The 16879-nt window shown below is 39.0% G+C and overlaps 1 protein-coding gene across 2 annotated transcripts in view; it reads left to right on the forward strand.

Annotated features, from left to right (window-relative positions):
* The first annotated feature begins 6055 nt into the window (after window positions 1–6055).
* Window positions 6056–16879, forward strand: part of HTR2C (5-hydroxytryptamine receptor 2C) — a 293407-nt gene continuing 282583 nt past the window's right edge. For both annotated transcript variants that reach the window (XM_002763170.6, XM_035289637.3), the window contains exon 1: window positions 6056–6618. The gene's annotated coding sequence lies outside the window, so the exon portion shown is untranslated. The remainder of the gene's footprint in view (window positions 6619–16879) is intronic.

Here is a 16879-nt window from a genome sequence, read left to right on the forward strand (position 1 = left end):
ATACTTGTCTATACATAAAATGTGTATACACACACACACACATATGGTAAGAAAATGTTTGTTTACCATGTTATTTTCCTTTAGTTTTTGATGACAGGAAATTGGCTATCATTTGTTTTTAAAGCATCATCTTAAGTGAACTTTTGCTATTTCAGCCTTTTAGATGTGTAGAGACTTGGCCCTTCAAATTTGTTGGTGAGGAAAAAGGAAAATTGTTAAACCAAGAAGCATACTGAATACGTATCATTTTTGTATCATCTTAATCTCAAAAAATTGTAAGTCTAATTACTGTAAGCCATGGACCATCTGTATAATTCTAGACTTACAAAGAATAATAATATCCTAACATGATAATAAGCTTCCCAGAGATTATTCTCCACTGAAGTCAGTAGCTATCAAGTGCAACAGGCTCAACAAAAGTTTCTTGTGACTTGACAGGAGGCTGCTTCTTTCCTATGACAAAGCTGAATCTATGGCCAGTCTGCAGTACATAACTTCTTTTGTCTTTGTTTTTAAGAAAGTTCAATATTCTATTTATGTTATAAAATCAGACTAAGACAACATTTATTCAGGCTACAAGATATCAGATTGAAAAAAGCTTTAAATGTTATTCATTAGCCATGTGTTTTTCTTTTTCCTCACACATAGTTGTCCTTTGTATCATCCCCACTAACAGATTAACTTCTATAGCATTCAATATCTCAATATTGGAGAACTCACTACCTCCTGAAACAGCTTATGCCATCTTTGGTCAGTTCTGAGTGCTATAAAATCCTCTAGAACCAGAAACTGTGGATTCCACCATTAAATTCAGTTTTATTCTTTTTGGAGTTTAATGTTTATAGTTTCATTCAGTTCACAAATATTTATTGAATGCTTAGTTTGTGTCAGACACTGTGCTAGACACTGAGGTAAGAGATACAAATAAGATATGAATAACAAACTTGGGAAATAAATTAAATCCACTGTCCTTAAGAAAATCCCTTGAATATTTGAAGTCTGCTAGCATGTATCCCAAGAGTCGTGTCTTCCAGAGGATACAAACCCATCTAAGATGATTCCAGCACTCTACTGACCTGAACATTCTTGTGAATGAACTCCAGCAATCTGATAAATGAATTCCAATCTTCATTCTTAAAGTCTGTGCCCGGAAATACCAAATAGAGCCCAACCGCATTTTGATTCTTTTTACGAAAGTTGCAAAAGCTCAATACAAAATTATGTTTCTCAAGAACCAGATCACACTGAACGCTTGTTGATCTTGGTGCAAACTAAAATCAGTAAGTATTTTTTCACCAAATGTTCCCGGCTTCAGTGACCTAAATTTGTGCAGAAAAGTTTGGGACTCAAATTAAGCATCTCACATTTATTACTATTAAATTTCATTTGGTCAGTTCAAACTGTCATGATCTTTTTGCATGAAGGGCCAATTTGGTAAAAGTAGCTTTTATATTTGTATTCAGGTCATTGAGAAATTCAGGTTTTAGAAATCCGGCCCTTCTTGACCATTCTTCTTAACCTCTTTTGTAACAACAATAGTAGTTATTATTGTTGCTTATATTTTTTTGTGCAAAGTATTAGGACAGTTGTGGAAAAAAGAAGAGAAGCTTATGGTTAAGTGCTTGCTCCTGAGATCCTTATAATTTGCTTGAGGAAACAGTTCTTACAAAAAGAAAAGAAGGAATTAAGTAGCAATGCACGATGGGTTACCTCATTTGAAATATTGTAATGATATTGATTTATAGACGAGAGAAACCAAGCCCATTACTTTATAGATAACTCTGAAACAATGAAATGTTTGGTTGCATGGTTATAGCCCTAATTACTACAGGGATAGGAAGTAGAAATCATAATGGTCTGAAAGAGTCAGAATAAGATATATAGGTAGCAAGACTACGGGGCTTCAGGGACCAATAGTCTTGAGCTAGGAACGAACAAGATATCACTGCTGTCCAGGACTTTAATCTCAGTTTAATTTAAACAAAAAGTCCTAATTGCCATCTTTGTAATCCTAAACTGGAAAAATGAAATGCATACCCATAATACAAAATGCATTCATCATAACACTAATGTGCTCCAAGACAACATATATTTTGACATACAGAACTGATGTCAAAGTAGCTCTTAGCTCTTTCTCCTCCTTTTTGAGGTTAGGAGATTCCATCCCCAATCCCTATTCAAACTTGCATACATGTTGTTATTATTTTCAAACATATACTTGATTACTAAAAACCACACAAAATATGTATTTGATTACTAGAAGAATGTAAGAAAATTAATTAAATAAGATTTTTTTAATAAAAGAAATAAGCACGGTTTTTTAATTGTGATATACCTTTTTTCCCCTTAGAAGTGGCAGAAATATGTGACGGGGCCTTCCAACTCCCCCCCGGAAAAGGCTTCCAGTATTTTTCTCTTTCCTTCAATGAGAGTGTCAGAGAAACAGTGTTGATTGTTGTTTTTCTCTAAAACAGAGGATCTTTCCAAACAGAAGTTGCACTTACAGAAAGACTGACATGATCAGAGACTGCCCCCTGCCTTCCTACACAGAACAGAGTTTTACTGCATATTTTTTATTAAATATAATCCTACCAACTTTAAAAAGACTTTGGGTATAACAAGCTATCTATGTCTAAGATCTTTTTCTCAGTCTATGACCATGTTTGAGGAACAGTAGGGGAAAAATCTGTTGTGTTAGACGCCATGAAAGTTTATTTCTAGGTATGGCATGCCTGGATGATGAACATTATGAATCAGATGCCAGGCTTTTACGATTAAGTAGTAGTAATAGCAAATGCTGAAAATATAATTTGACACAATTGTATTACTACCAAAAACATATCTGGCTATATAATTTGCTTTAAAACTGGAAAAATATGAGTAGAAGGATTATCAGAATTCCTTGCATTTATGTCCTGTGATAAACAAGAAGAAAAAAAAACCCGGTAGCTTTTTTGATCTATGAAAATACCTGCCTTCGAGAATTTTGCTAGAATCTGGTTACTCGTTTTTTAAACTTGTCTATCATCCTTTAGGTGTGTTAAAATAGGGCTCTCTGGTCAAGAGGGGAAATAATAATGAGTAGAGAAGTAAACTTTCTAGTCAGTTACAATGACTTATTTTTTTTAAAGTTCCCGAAGTTTCAAACGATGTGGAACTTTTTCCCTACGTAGTAACAATCTTCTTTAATTCTTTCCTGAATTTCTAAACCAGTAGTTTTGGAAGCATATGTATTTGTGGTAGGAGGAAAACCCTCTGGTTCGAAAGTTGTAAAAACAGGTCCACATCCTTAGAAACCTGAGAATATTTGGAAACTGTGTTCCGGAGGGCATTGGGGATTTTCCTCAAACCCGAGGAATTCACTGTAAATAACTCCTCTTTCCAGGGACAATTTCCAAACACCTGAGGAAGGGAAGGGAAAGCAGTGAAAACGCTGCGCTGACTCCCCCCGGCCTCCTTAGGCAGGAGTTCCAGAAAACCTCTCTGGCAACTACAGAGTGACAGAAAGCGCCAGCATGTGCTTGTTTTGAGTTTGCTTCCCCAGTCTTAAAGTGCGCTCAAAATTTCTCCTCACGCTGTATTCTCCGACCTAGTGTTGCCAGAATCTCCAAACTCTGTCGGATCTTGGAGCGCTCGGCCAAGCCGCAGCCTAGAGAACCTGTAGAGGCAGTACGCGCCGCAAATGCCAAGAAAGCGGAGCCTTCGGTCCTGGCCGAACCCGGTACCCGCAGCCTCGCCGCGTACCGCTTCGGCTCAGTCTTACAGACTCCGGGCCGCTCGGCGAGCGCCGCTCAAAGGCGAACTTGCCTGCCTGTTTCTACCCGAACTCCGAAGCCCAGGCAAGCTTTCAGCAAGCCGCGTGGCTAGCTAATTTTCTCACTGCTGCTCCGGGAGCCTTCCCAACCACCAAGTGGGCTTCACCCCTGTCTCTCTCGGCATTTTTGCCTTTGACGAGAAGGAGAGAACAGCCTTAAGAGCAGAGTGTGAGTGTATACACACACACACATATATATAATAAAAACTATTATTACTATTATCTTCATCCTCATAATTGCTATTATCATGGTCCATTTCTCCAAGCCGGTTCCCCCCGGGAGCTGGGAAGCGAGAACAGTTTTTGGTGGATGCTATCTTGCACTCTTTGCTCGGCAGATTTTGCCTTAGCAAACATATCACAGGGATTTGTATTTACATTTTTTGAAGTAATATACATGTCTCAGCCTCTGACAAAATAAATACAAGTCCCGCCAGGAAAGGCAAAACTAAGCACTCCACATTCATAGAGAAAGGGGACACTTGGGGAGTTTTTAAAGATGAGTGCTTAATTATTTAAAGAGAAGACATACGTTTTCTCTTCGATATTTATAAATTACTGTTCGCTACCAAAGCATTTCTAAAGATGAGAGCGTTGTGCAGTCGGTGGACTTGGCAGCGCTGTAGCCGCCACCTGTGCGGCATCATATAGTAGCATTCAACAGATGCTTCAGGAAAACTGCGATGGGTTTTTGCTCTGCGAAACAGAACTTGGGTGTGGACAGTATGTTCAATGTCAAATTAAATTTCAGAGCCTGAATTCAGTGGCGATGGAGGGAATCAGGATTCCCAAAATGCCCCTTTTGGAATAGACCGGACAGTTCCTATCACAAATCTGGAAACGGAGACACAGAGAGAACTAACTGGTCCTAGGGCATCCAGAATAAGGAAGAGGGCCTGACCCTTATCATTGCTCCTACCTACTTCTCCATACCTAACTTTTGGAGCTATTGAGACAAACTTTAGCCTTCAGAACGGCCGGCCGCTCCCACCCCTTTTGCATTCTGCGGGATTAGGACCTCCAAGCCTCCGCAAGGTTTCCCTGCAGCCTCATCTACACAATCGCTGCGCTGCCGTCCGGTCATAAACAGCCAAACTGGAGTCTCTACCTTTTGCTTCGGTCCAGCTACCTCTGACTGGCGAGGAGCCAATCTCTACTTTTCTACACCCTGGTCCTCGGTACCCGGCCGCGGAAACCTTGGCCGTCACCCGGGACCACCACCCCCGCTCGCCCCTTCGTTCCCCCTTAGGAGAGATCTGCTTCTGTCCCCACTCTCAGTGGGATCATCTCCATTACTAAGCTTGGTTTTGGTGCCTCTGAGGCGTCTTGGCCAAGGCAGCCCCGTTCACCTTTCTGCGCTGCCGCTAGGACACGGACACCGCAGGCACCTGCCCGGCGGCGCCTGGGAGCCTTTGAAAAAGAGCTCTGCCTGCCCCGTTGCACTCGGCATCCCAGCAGTTGCCAGAAGAGAGCCTTGTGGCTCAACTCTTGCTACGTTAACTTTGCACTGACAGCCCCCCTCCTCCCTCGCCCTGCAACTGCTGGGCAACCGACTGGCTGTGGGCCCAAGTCCCTGTGCCAGAGAGATAGGTTCAGCCCCTTGGAAACCCGTAAGGGCTGCCCTCAAGGTGTCTTTCTAACGAGGCTTGTAGGGTCTAGAAAGGAACTAAACTGTGCCTTCCTGGGGGTCGAAGGCCAAGATCTTTCCTTTCCCCTTTGGGAATAGAAGAAAGATGAGGAGGCAAGGATGGGGAAGTGGGCCTTATGGCAGGGTTGTGGCCTTTGTGCACTCACCAAATGTTGACCCTGTGAGTGCCTCAGTTGCTACTATTGGAGAAATGGACAAGAGTCGGAACAGAGACCCTTGAAAGGAGTTTCAAAGCTCGGTGAAATTTGCAAGACTTGGAAATACTGTTTGTTGAAATGAAATGTACAGGGTGTGTGTGTGTGTTTGAGGAGGAGTATGCTGTGAATCTTTGAGGGTACCTTCCCTCTCCCTCCATCAGGTGCCATAGCTGATCTTTGTTGCCCCCCACTCTCCAGGCCTAGTGAATTAAGTTAATCATCACCCCCACCCCCACCACGGGGTCTCCCGCCCTCTGCTAGCAGGCTCCAGATGCACTAACAGTCCGGTCCAAACAGGCCCGGGGGCAACGTAATGCTGATCGCTGATTGGCTTCTTTTGGCTCCTCCCCTCATCCCGCGTTTGGCTCAAGAGCGCGGTGCAGATTCACCCGCGCTAGGCAGGCGGTCTGGTGCTCGCTGAGGACGCTTCCTTCCTCAGATGCACCGATTCTGCCTTTGGAGCCGCTGAATTGCTAGCCTTGGCTGCTCCATTGGCCTGCCTTTCCCCTTACCTGCTGATTGCTTATGAACTTTTCTTCTCTCTGTCTGTGCTTCGTTGTCGTCGGAGTCGTCGAGATCGTCGTGGCGCTCGTGTGATGGTCTTCGTCCGTTTAGAGTAGTGTAGTTAGTTAGGGGCCAACGAAGAAGAAAGAAGAAGCGATTAGTGCAGAGATGCTGGAGGTGGTCAGTTACTAAGCTAGAGTAAGATAGTGGAGAGAGAAAAGCCAAACCTAGCCGGGGGGCGCACGGTCGCCTAAAGGAGGTCGACTCGCCGGCGCTTCCCATTGCGCCGAGCTCCCTCCGTTCCTCTCCCTCCGCCGAGGCGTGAGGTTGCGGCGCGCAGCGCAGCGCAGCGCACCGACTGCCGCGGGCTCCGCTGGGCGATTGCAGCCGAGTCCGTTTCTCGTCTAGCTGCCGCCGCGGCGACCGCTGCTTCATCTTCCTCCCGGACGCTAGTGGTAAGTTGGAGCCCTGGGCGGCATTGCTAGCCTAGACCCTAACGATTTGTGGGGGGATGGGGTGGGGAGCGGGGACAGGTCCCGGATGGCTGCAGCCTGCAGGACTGCACTGGCCCTAGTGGAGGTTGTGGGGAGGGACTCTGAACGCGCAAATCGCGTGGAGACTGAGTCTCTGGAAGAAGAGGGGCGATTAGGTTCCAAGGAAGGAGCACTGAAGTCTCGAAGGGGATTGGGAGCGGGGGCTCCAGATGAAGGCGCTGGGCGGAGGCGGGGGTCTAGAAAACCTGGCGCGTGGGAAGCCGAGACTGAAACGGAAGGCGGGGGTGGGGTGTCAGAAGTGAGGAGGGGGAGGAGAGAAAGGAGGGAAACTGAACACAATGTCGCTGAGTAGAGGGTCGGGCTGCGGAAGGTGCAACTGAGTTGGAGGACCGACTACGATGTTAAGAAATCCTACTGCAGGGAAGTGGGAGGGGGCTCAAGGTTTGGGACGGTGCGGATAGAGGGGGAACTAAGGATCCTTTATTATGTTCTCGTTGAAAACCGACCCTGATTTTTCGGAGGGTCTCAGAGAACATCCGTAACTCTGGGGAGATACACACTGCGGATCTGAGTCTCGTTCTAATAACAGCTGTTAGCTGAATTTGAACAGCGCTGCTGATGGTCACCTAAGCTTAAGAGGAGAGGATAAGGGCATCCAGTGAACCTTTTATTATTATTATTAGCTTATCTAAGTCATTTGGTTACAGTTCTATATTTTGAAAAGGATTGCGGAAAAGTCTGCAGCGCTGCCTCTTACTCCTGTCCCTTTACTCAGTTTAACCTGACAAGCATTCTTTACAGGGTACCTCGGAATTGCTAAACATGAGAACAGGTTGCCGTTCCTGATGTCACATAAAGTTCGTCATTGCAAAACGTGTCTGTGTGTCTGTTTCTTTTCTGCGCCATGCCCTTTGCCTTTTGCTTCCTGTTGGGTAGCATGTGACCTAAGGTGACAGACATTTGCATTGTGTTTGAGAACCCTGTATTTTAAGCGACAGCGTTCTTCGACTCAAAATTCAGATAGGGACATTCGGCAGTTAAAAGATACCTAATTTTGTCGGGAATCACTGCTAGTATCGCACAGCTTCTTCATTAATATTTCCCAGTACATGTCCCATCCAAGGAGGCTTCTGATTGCTGAGCCACTAAGTGCATATGCCCCTTACCACATACCTTTTAGGCAGGCTAACCAAGGGACGCTCGTATACAGTTGAGCTAAGATGATGGGTGGGGGGAGATGTGGGGAGAGAAAATGTTGCGCAGTGAGTAACCTCTGAGCTCCCCAGTTTGCAGGCAATTGCGACCTCATACACACAGTAATGATAAAAGATATCTGGGTTCTACAGTTTAATTTTTTCATGAAGAAGTTTACATGCTTATCAGCCATTCTGACAAGCAAAATATGAGTGCAATAGAAACAAGGTGTTACTGTGTAGTTGGCTACATATGTGTAGACAAATCAAAAGGCCAACTGACATGTCCCACAGAAAATGATATATACCGCAATCATTGCATCTCTTCTGCACTACTTATGTCATACTGAATATTGTCTTTTCTGAAGAGTATTATTTCCTTAGCACCTGGTTGTTTTGGAATAATCTACAATCACCCTCCACCCATTCCACCCCACAGGTGGGGGGAAATAAATAATTTTGTCCATATTTTGGGGAGGCAGGTTATAGAATATTTAATTATAGTTTTCATTCCCTAAATAAATTCTTCTGATCCTCTTGGGGAGGGAAGAAAGTATTTGTTTCATAAACATGATTTCTTTCCTAATGGCATCTATCATCTACAGCAAGCCCAACGCAAGTCCTGAAATTCGGAAGGTGGATAAGGTTTGTGATTGCAATGTCGTCAAGGTAGGATTTGGGATGCTTTAGCAACAATAACAGTGTTTTTCTATCTGCATTATCTAGAGAGGGTTATTAACCCTTTCTATGCTTTCTTGAGGGGTTTATCTCCATCTAGAGGTGGCATGGATGACATTGATGACTTTTTCAGATAATGTGGCTTTTGTGCAATATGAATTCATCATAAGTGAGGTGAGAACTGATATTTCTGAGAACCTTCTGGATGCCGTACGTGGATCCAGGACTATTACATATGTATATTACATCATATAGTCTTCATAGCAAGTCTATGAATGACGAAGATATTCTTATCCTCCATTTTTTTGGTGCCATTAGATTTTTCCCCTCAATTTCTCAAGGTATTCTCAAAAATTAATTTAAGGCAAGAGAATAAGAAATATTTATTTATGTTTCCAAGGCTACTTGGGAAGAGCGTGTTTATTTCTGTAGCAATAAAAGTAAAATCTGAAAAGCCTAACCTTCTAATGGATTAGCCCAACATTATAATTGAGTAAACTTCAGTAATTTTACTGTTCCATGTATTTCCTTCAAGGGAATGTCATCCCTCTCCAGCTAAGGGAAACACAAAAATTAAAACAAAATTTGGAGGAGAGATTATCAGTAACCAACATTAAATATCCCTCAGCTGTTCTTATTAAGTTGTTCAAGGTTTGAGACTGAAGGAGGCTGCAGTTTGCTGAGCCCACTGGGAGATAATTAATTCCCAGGTTCTAATGGCTCCTGAAGCTCCAGACGATTTGGCCAGTATTATTAAAGAGCATCTTACCACCTCACTTTCATAGCAATGTAATATCTCACAAAAGCACAATGTATGTGCACTGAGATTATTTTAGTAAAGCATCTGATACGGCTTAGTGTTGTCTAGTGGAAGAACTGCTAAATTATGTCACTCTAGCTGCCTGGGTAGCCATAAGCAAACTAGGAAAACTTCATCATAAATTAAAGTTAATAATATATTATTGTGATATTTAATGTCAATATCATATATAACCCCACGTGATTGTTGTGAAACAGATGGGTATTAAGCACTTTGAAAATTTTAAATTGTTGCACTAAGCAATAATTTATATTATTTATATTAATATTATATATTAATAATATTATTTATTTGTTAGCATTCTAGGCTACCTATGTTATTTTACCTACATATTGTACTGTTGAACCTCAAAAAGAAATCACCAGTCAACAGCCTAATGTGTGTTCAAGTCATGGATCTCTCCAACACTGCCATTCTTCAAGACATTTTAAGAAGGTTTTTTCATATACTGAAAACATTGCTGCAAAACAGTCTAGTCATCTCCATTCTAGACAAATAACATTGAAACCAACCAAGTGGTTAAGTTGCATCATCATTTGGCAAGTCACTAGCAGATTTAATACTAATGCTCACCTACAACAACTCTTTGCCAATCACTTCTGACATTTTAATGCACAAATGACAGAGCGAAGGCAGGATTTCAAATAAGATGTACGTAAGATGGAATTTTAATTCTGTTTTTGTCTCCTTCTACCCGGCATCTCTACTTCAACCTTGATATTTATTCCTCCTCTCAGCTGTGGCTAAGACTGTGCCATCTGCTGTTTCCTAAAATACTTGCTTATCACAGCATTGTACATATAGCTGGCATTTGATACAGTCAACCTTGTTAACTATAGTTAACCTTATTCATAGATGACCACTTACATGGTCTAATTTGAGAGACACTAGAAAGGAATTCTCTATATGCCTGGTCCCTCGACTAGTAGCCTTCATGGTTTTCCATATAACTTGATTCTACATTCAGGAATTTTCCTCTTTAATCTTAGTAGTTGTCTCTTTTAAATACAAGTACCCCCTTGGGTAACATATTGTTATTATTATCTATTAAGAACTATGCATAAATTTATTGAAAGCTATTAGAAAGCCTTTAGTATTGCATTGTCCAATGCAACAGCCACCAGTCATATATGGGTATTTAAATTCAGAGTTGAATTAACATTAGTGGCAGGGTATAGGGGTGAGCTCAATGTAAAAATATGAAGTGAAAACTGAACACCACTGAAACCGAAGACAATGTCAACTAATGTCTATACAAGGGTAGCAATGAATGAATTGACTAGGGTTTCCTTTATTTTTTCATAAAACATAATATATTTTTTAATGCCAAATCTTTTGCAAGTGTATTTTAAATGTATGTATCTCATTTTATCTCAGGAATCAAGATTCACTGAATACTCTTCAAGTATAGCTTCCTGTAATCAAAGTAGTTAGCCCAAGTTAGCAAGTCTTCATAAGACAGATATAAAAGATGATAACAATGGCCAGTATTTATTGACATTTACCATGCACTACACAGTTCTAAGAGGTTTACAGGTATATACTCATATAAGCCTCATGACTACCCCATGAGAAGGTACTACTACTATCCAGTTTGCAGTTAGGGAAACTGAGACATATAAAGAAGTTAATCTGCTCAAACTGAATGAACAAAACCAAGCTTGAAACCAGGCAGTTTTATTCGAGAGGCCGTGCTGTTAAACAACAAACTATTGTCTCTGTTTAGAAATTGGCTAATTTTTCTTTCATACTGTAACAACTGGCCTTTGAACAGAACAAATCTGCATGTGGATGTGAGGATATTAATGGACAATGTCTATTAGTCCTCGATATGCAGCTTGGCAAGGCAATGAGATAGACATGCAACATTTCTTGTGGAGATTCAGCTACCAATAAAGAAGTAGAGCAAAGGAGAAAGTGCTGTTAATGCTGAGAGACTGAGGGACAAGAAGCTGAGTGAAGCTCAGGGGAGTTACAGAGATAATACTAAGACAGAAATGAAGTCAGGGAAATAATGCTATTGTATGTAGAGATGACTAGATAGGCAGATGCTACTACTGTGAGTTGGACTCACAGGTTTCTACTACATGTAACACCACAACAAAGGCCATTCATATTTGGTCTTTTACGTAAGACTGCCTACTTGAAATTCAAGCAGTAAAATAGAAGCCCTGGATGTCTAAGACTGAGTGTTAGAAGGATCATTAAAAATCATTTATCTCTTTCTGTGCTGACAGCACTCACAAGCATGGTGAACATTCCTAAAACTCACAAGAATTTCTTTAAAAAGTGTGGCTAGCACCAACCCCACAAAGTGAAAAAGTACAAGAGGGGCACAGATTCCCCTGTATGCCCAGGGAAAACAGCGTTATGACAGGAAGCACAGTGAATATGGTGGGCAAACTAACCCGATTTTTCGGATAAAGGCTAAAACTACAAAGAATATTGTGCTAAGGCTTCAGTGTGCTGAGCCCAATTGTAAATCTAAGAGAATGCTGCTATTAAAAGATGCAAGCCTTTTGAACTGGGAAGAGATAAGATGAGAAAGGTCTACGTGATCCAGTTCTAAGTGTCATCTTTTGTTTAATTATAAAGACAATAGAATCTTGAGTTTGTGTTAAAAGAATTATCATGTATCAGAAGGTTTCAAGTGTTGTCTTATCCAATTTGCCATGTATTTCCTTTTCACATTAGATTCAGGAAAAGTAATTTGATAACTGTGACTTGGTATTAAAAGGAAGTGCCAGTTTTTTTAGTTTACTAATCTGAGCCCAGGTAGAAAAATCATATCAGATTACAATACTTTAATTAAACTTATTTCGGAGTAGAAAGACCATACTTGGAAAAATTCTAAGTATGCTTAAAGTCTTTTTTAAAGTAGGTTTAAAAATCCAAAACCAAACAAATTACTTCCATTTGTTACTTCCGTTTTAAAACGACAACAACAAAAAAAGAACAAGATCTGTAATTCAAAATTGCTTGAAAGATTGGAGAAGTTCAATACTGTTGTATGTAGCTTACTCTCCCAAACATATCTATATTCTATCTGATCTTCAAGGTCTGTTTCAAGCCCCACCTCTTGCATGAAGCTTTTGTTGACTAGCCCACATATATGATAAATGCCTTGCCCATAGTAGGTAATGAATTAACAAACCCTGATTGGTTGTATTGCCACTTTTAGGAACCTATGTTCCAATAGTAAAAGTAAAGGTGAAAGAAGGTGAAGAAAGAGCTAAAATAGAATTTTTAGCACATCTGCACAATAATATTCAAGAATTCAAGGCATCTAACAGAATAACAGTTTTTCCTGAAATGATTTCAGGTAATTTCTCTGAACATATTTTAGGGCAATAAAAATATTATAATTCTTCTTAAATTAGTTTAGCTAAAGCTTAGCCCTAACACACAGTTTCATTTTCCATTTCACAGTGAAATACATCATTATATATACATATATGAGAGAGAGACCATTTCATTGACAACATGCATCACTATAGAATTCTCTTTTTATTAGCAAACTGAGTTCTGTACTCATTTTGTGGTATGGGTTGATGGCTCAGAAGGAAGCGTAAGTTTTCTTTTTAAAATAATAATTCCTGAGAAGGGGAGAGGAAGAAAAAAAATAACAATTCCTAAATGCCTTTGTAGCAAATAAACTTGTAAAAAACAGCTTTATTTCCTTACTTTTTATAATGTTAAAGGAAATCAGACATTAGTATTAATGAATTGCTTTGAGTGATCGTATCATAGGTCTATTAGTTTCCTTTTAAATCTTAGATTAAACAGTTAATTTAATGCTTTGTGGCTTGTAAGTAGATTGCTCTAGAATTTTTGGTTAGTCAATGACTCCAAGAGGTCTAATAGGCCCATATCTTTTATTTTAAAATGTAATGTTAGTCTAAAATAGATTCAGAAAGATGTTGATTACTTCACTCTTGAAGGAAGTAAAACAAGGAAGATCTGGTATCTCTCCAACAAATATTTTTTGAACCCACATTTTGAAAAAGCAGAAATGAACTGATTTCTCAATAGATTTATTTATTTAGTCATTTCATCATACCTCTGTATCTATTTTTAAAATCACTATGTAAATGGAAAACAACTTGTATGGTAGAACTATAAGCCCAAATGACTCTTCATTGATACAATGACTTGCTCTCCAAAATGTTATTTAAATTAGCAAGGGCAGATTCTTTAGTTGGAGGATTATTACCCACCTCTCATTGGATAACTGTCTGTGTCAAATTTTCCTGCTTCTATTGCCAAACCTCAGCCAATTTCCTAAATTTCATGTAAGTATACCTATAAAATTCACTGTCCATATTTATCTTCCAAATTAGTGAAATGTAAGATGAAGATAAATAAAGAAAAGTCTGTAAGAATTACGGAATTTCAGCAATAGCTTAATTGAAATTCAGCAAGGGAGTTTCAGTTGAGGGCTTAATGTACATTTAACACTTTGTTGGTTGCTAGTGAGGTGATAAATGTCTTCCACAATACTTTCCTAAAGAAACAAATAAGTACTGTTAGACAGTAAAGGCAATTCAATGTAATAATACAGTTTTGCAATTTATGGTACAGGCAGCATTGATTTCTCTTTCCTACTCTCTCACACAGGATGAATGAAGAAAAAGTGGCCCAGTAATTTGCTTAACTTGGGCCCCAGTTTTCACAACTCCAAAATGAGAGCCTTATACTGGGTAATCTTTTTGTAAGGATCCCTCCAACTAACCTCTCTGTTATAAACAGATACAGAATACAGAAACCACTGAGGTTAAATGACTTACTTCCCTAAGATTACAAATATAGAGTCACAAATTGTGTAATATATAAAATGGGGAAGAGAATATGGAGAAAACTCCCACAAATAAAATAAAATTTTATTTTATTTATTTCACCACCACTTTAATGGTGAAAACCACAATTACTTTTGCACTGACCTAATTCAGAATTTAAAAGTGAAAACCTTTCAAATGCTGAGAAGATAGTACATTGTTATAAAGTAATTTGACTTATTTAACCATACATTTATACTTTACCTTGGGTAAATGCCATTTTCAGAAGAGCAGCCAAATTTATACAAACATAGTGGATATTCGGAGTCTCTTGATTGAGAATAAAGCAACAAGATCAAATAAAAGTTCATTCGTCTCTGTAGTATGATACAGAGTATATTTATCACAGCACTTACAGTGTGAGAAATTATTTTTAAAAAACTCTATCCCTTCTCCCGGATTTCTTTGATTTCTCATGACAATTGAAATAATACTTGTCCTTCCTACCTTGTATTTATTCGTGGATCACTTTTCTTCATTATTTTACATTTCAGTCCATTAATACAGCTTCAGAATTGTTTCTGAGAAATGTTGTTCAAATGTACTAACTTTTAAATTCCATTGTGATTATAGACTCTTAAGGTTAGTACTTGAAAGCTCACTTCAGACAACTCCCTATCCCATGTTTGAACTCTGCACATCTCCCACTCTCATTACAGTGGCATCGAATAATGCTGCCCAACTCCTGGGCAGAGCATACATAGGGCTAAAAGTTTCCAGCTACCAAAGTAGCTGCCGAATATCAGGATGAAACAAGGGACTATTAGGTGGGTTATGAAGTAACAAGCATCAGCTAATGGGGAACACTGGGAAATGACTGCAGACAAATTCAGAGAAAGATGTACTGTTTGATTGGAGGGGATGAGGAAGAATATCATGCAGACTATAAAGCCAAGAAGCAATGCTTACAATGCAAATGTGTTATAATTTTTTGTGTGCAGTGTAAAAAGACTACTGGCCGTATTTTAAAAATCACCTGGATTATACTCACATATGTAAGAACACCAGAATTTCCATTTTAAATTTTAGGAAAATAGACATAACTGTTTGCGCCTCTTACACATCGTACAACACATTGCGCCTCTTACACATTTGCGCCTGTTAGCACATCGTATCACATTGTTTTTTCCTTGGATATGGAGTCTTGCTATGTTGCCAAGGCTGACCTTGAATTTCTGGGCTCAAGCGAGCCTACTGTCCCAGCCCCTGAGTAGCTGGGACTACAAGCGTAAGCCACCACACCCGGCTTCTATTGCATTTTATTTTTGTTATTTGGTTTTCAACTTTTACTTTAGAGCCAGGCCTGGTGTTAAAGGTTTAAGATGCATCATCTCACTTTTAAATTTGATTGTTATCTTTCCTATTGGATTATAAATTCACATAGAACGAAGATTATAATTTATTCATGTTTATACTCCCCAACTACCGTTTGCATATATCATTACACATTGTGGTTTCTCTCAGTATATATTTGCTGAATAATTAATATACAAAAAGACACAATCACTGTGGGAAAGGTATTTATAGTACAAGTTTAGAGTTAAATGACCTAAGTTCTAGTTTTTCACAAGCCTCTATGTCTTCATCCGTTAAAGAGAAAAGCCGACTGAATGGTTACTGAGATCATTTCATAAGCTACTAAGTTATGAAAATACCAACAGTTTCTAGTTCTGAAAATCCACTTCAAATAATAATACTCTGATAGTTGATTTTATAACACAGAAGATTAGTGGTTGTGACTCTTCAACTACATAAGAAATTCTTATAAAATCTCAAGTCAAAATTCACTTTGGGTCTCAAACTTTCCATTCACTCCAGTGCCCTACATTTGAAATGATTCATGTCTTAAAGATTACTGAGTGAGTGCAAATGTCTCTTCTTTTTGTCTTTTGTTATTTAAAGTAAATTTACGATATCTTTGGCTATCAATAATAAACAATCATTTTAGGTGATTTATAATAAATTAAATGTGCAGCTACAAACTCTACACAAAAGAAGTTATTTAACTATGTGATAGGAAAGTAACATTCTGCTGCCTTTCAGAAACCATTATGCTGTATCTTATAGTTAATCTAGTATATAAAACTTCCTGAGGACATAGAAATGTTATTAAAAACAATTATCTTTTTTTTCTTAATAGGGTTTCTAGAAGATTTCTAGACATCTTGAATGGTAAATCATACCATAATAGACATTTTATGTTTAGGGGGAATCGAGATGGGTGTAAAACAGTTTTCCATAGTAAAATGTTTAATAAATATAGAAATTGAAAAAGAAGTAAAGGTTAAACGGATCAAAATGCTTTGGCAAAAGGCATTTTGACATGAAAGCAATTGATAAATGTAAACAATTCTAGTTATTTGTATTGCCAACCTCTGAACATAGATAATTACTCATAGTAAAGAATGTTGGAAATATTTATGTTTTCCAGTTAAATATTTTTCATTACTTTAATATCTATAGCTCTAAAGGCTTCAGAAAGAGAGATTACAAATAACATGTAGAGAACTCCAAATTTCTTGATCTTACTACAGATTCACTACTGCAGATATGTTTTTTTGAGATTCATCCTAATATCTATTTTACATTCTCTTTTAACTCTTTTTATATTTTTTATCATGTATTTTTTAAATTTTCGTCATTTCCTATTATAGATTTTCTCAGCCTAAGAGCAATTCTTATATTCTCTCTCCTGT

The sequence above is a fragment of the Callithrix jacchus genome, chromosome X, assembly GCF_049354715.1.
Source record: "Callithrix jacchus isolate 240 chromosome X, calJac240_pri, whole genome shotgun sequence".
NCBI classification, from domain to species: Eukaryota; Metazoa; Chordata; class Mammalia; order Primates; family Cebidae; genus Callithrix; species Callithrix jacchus.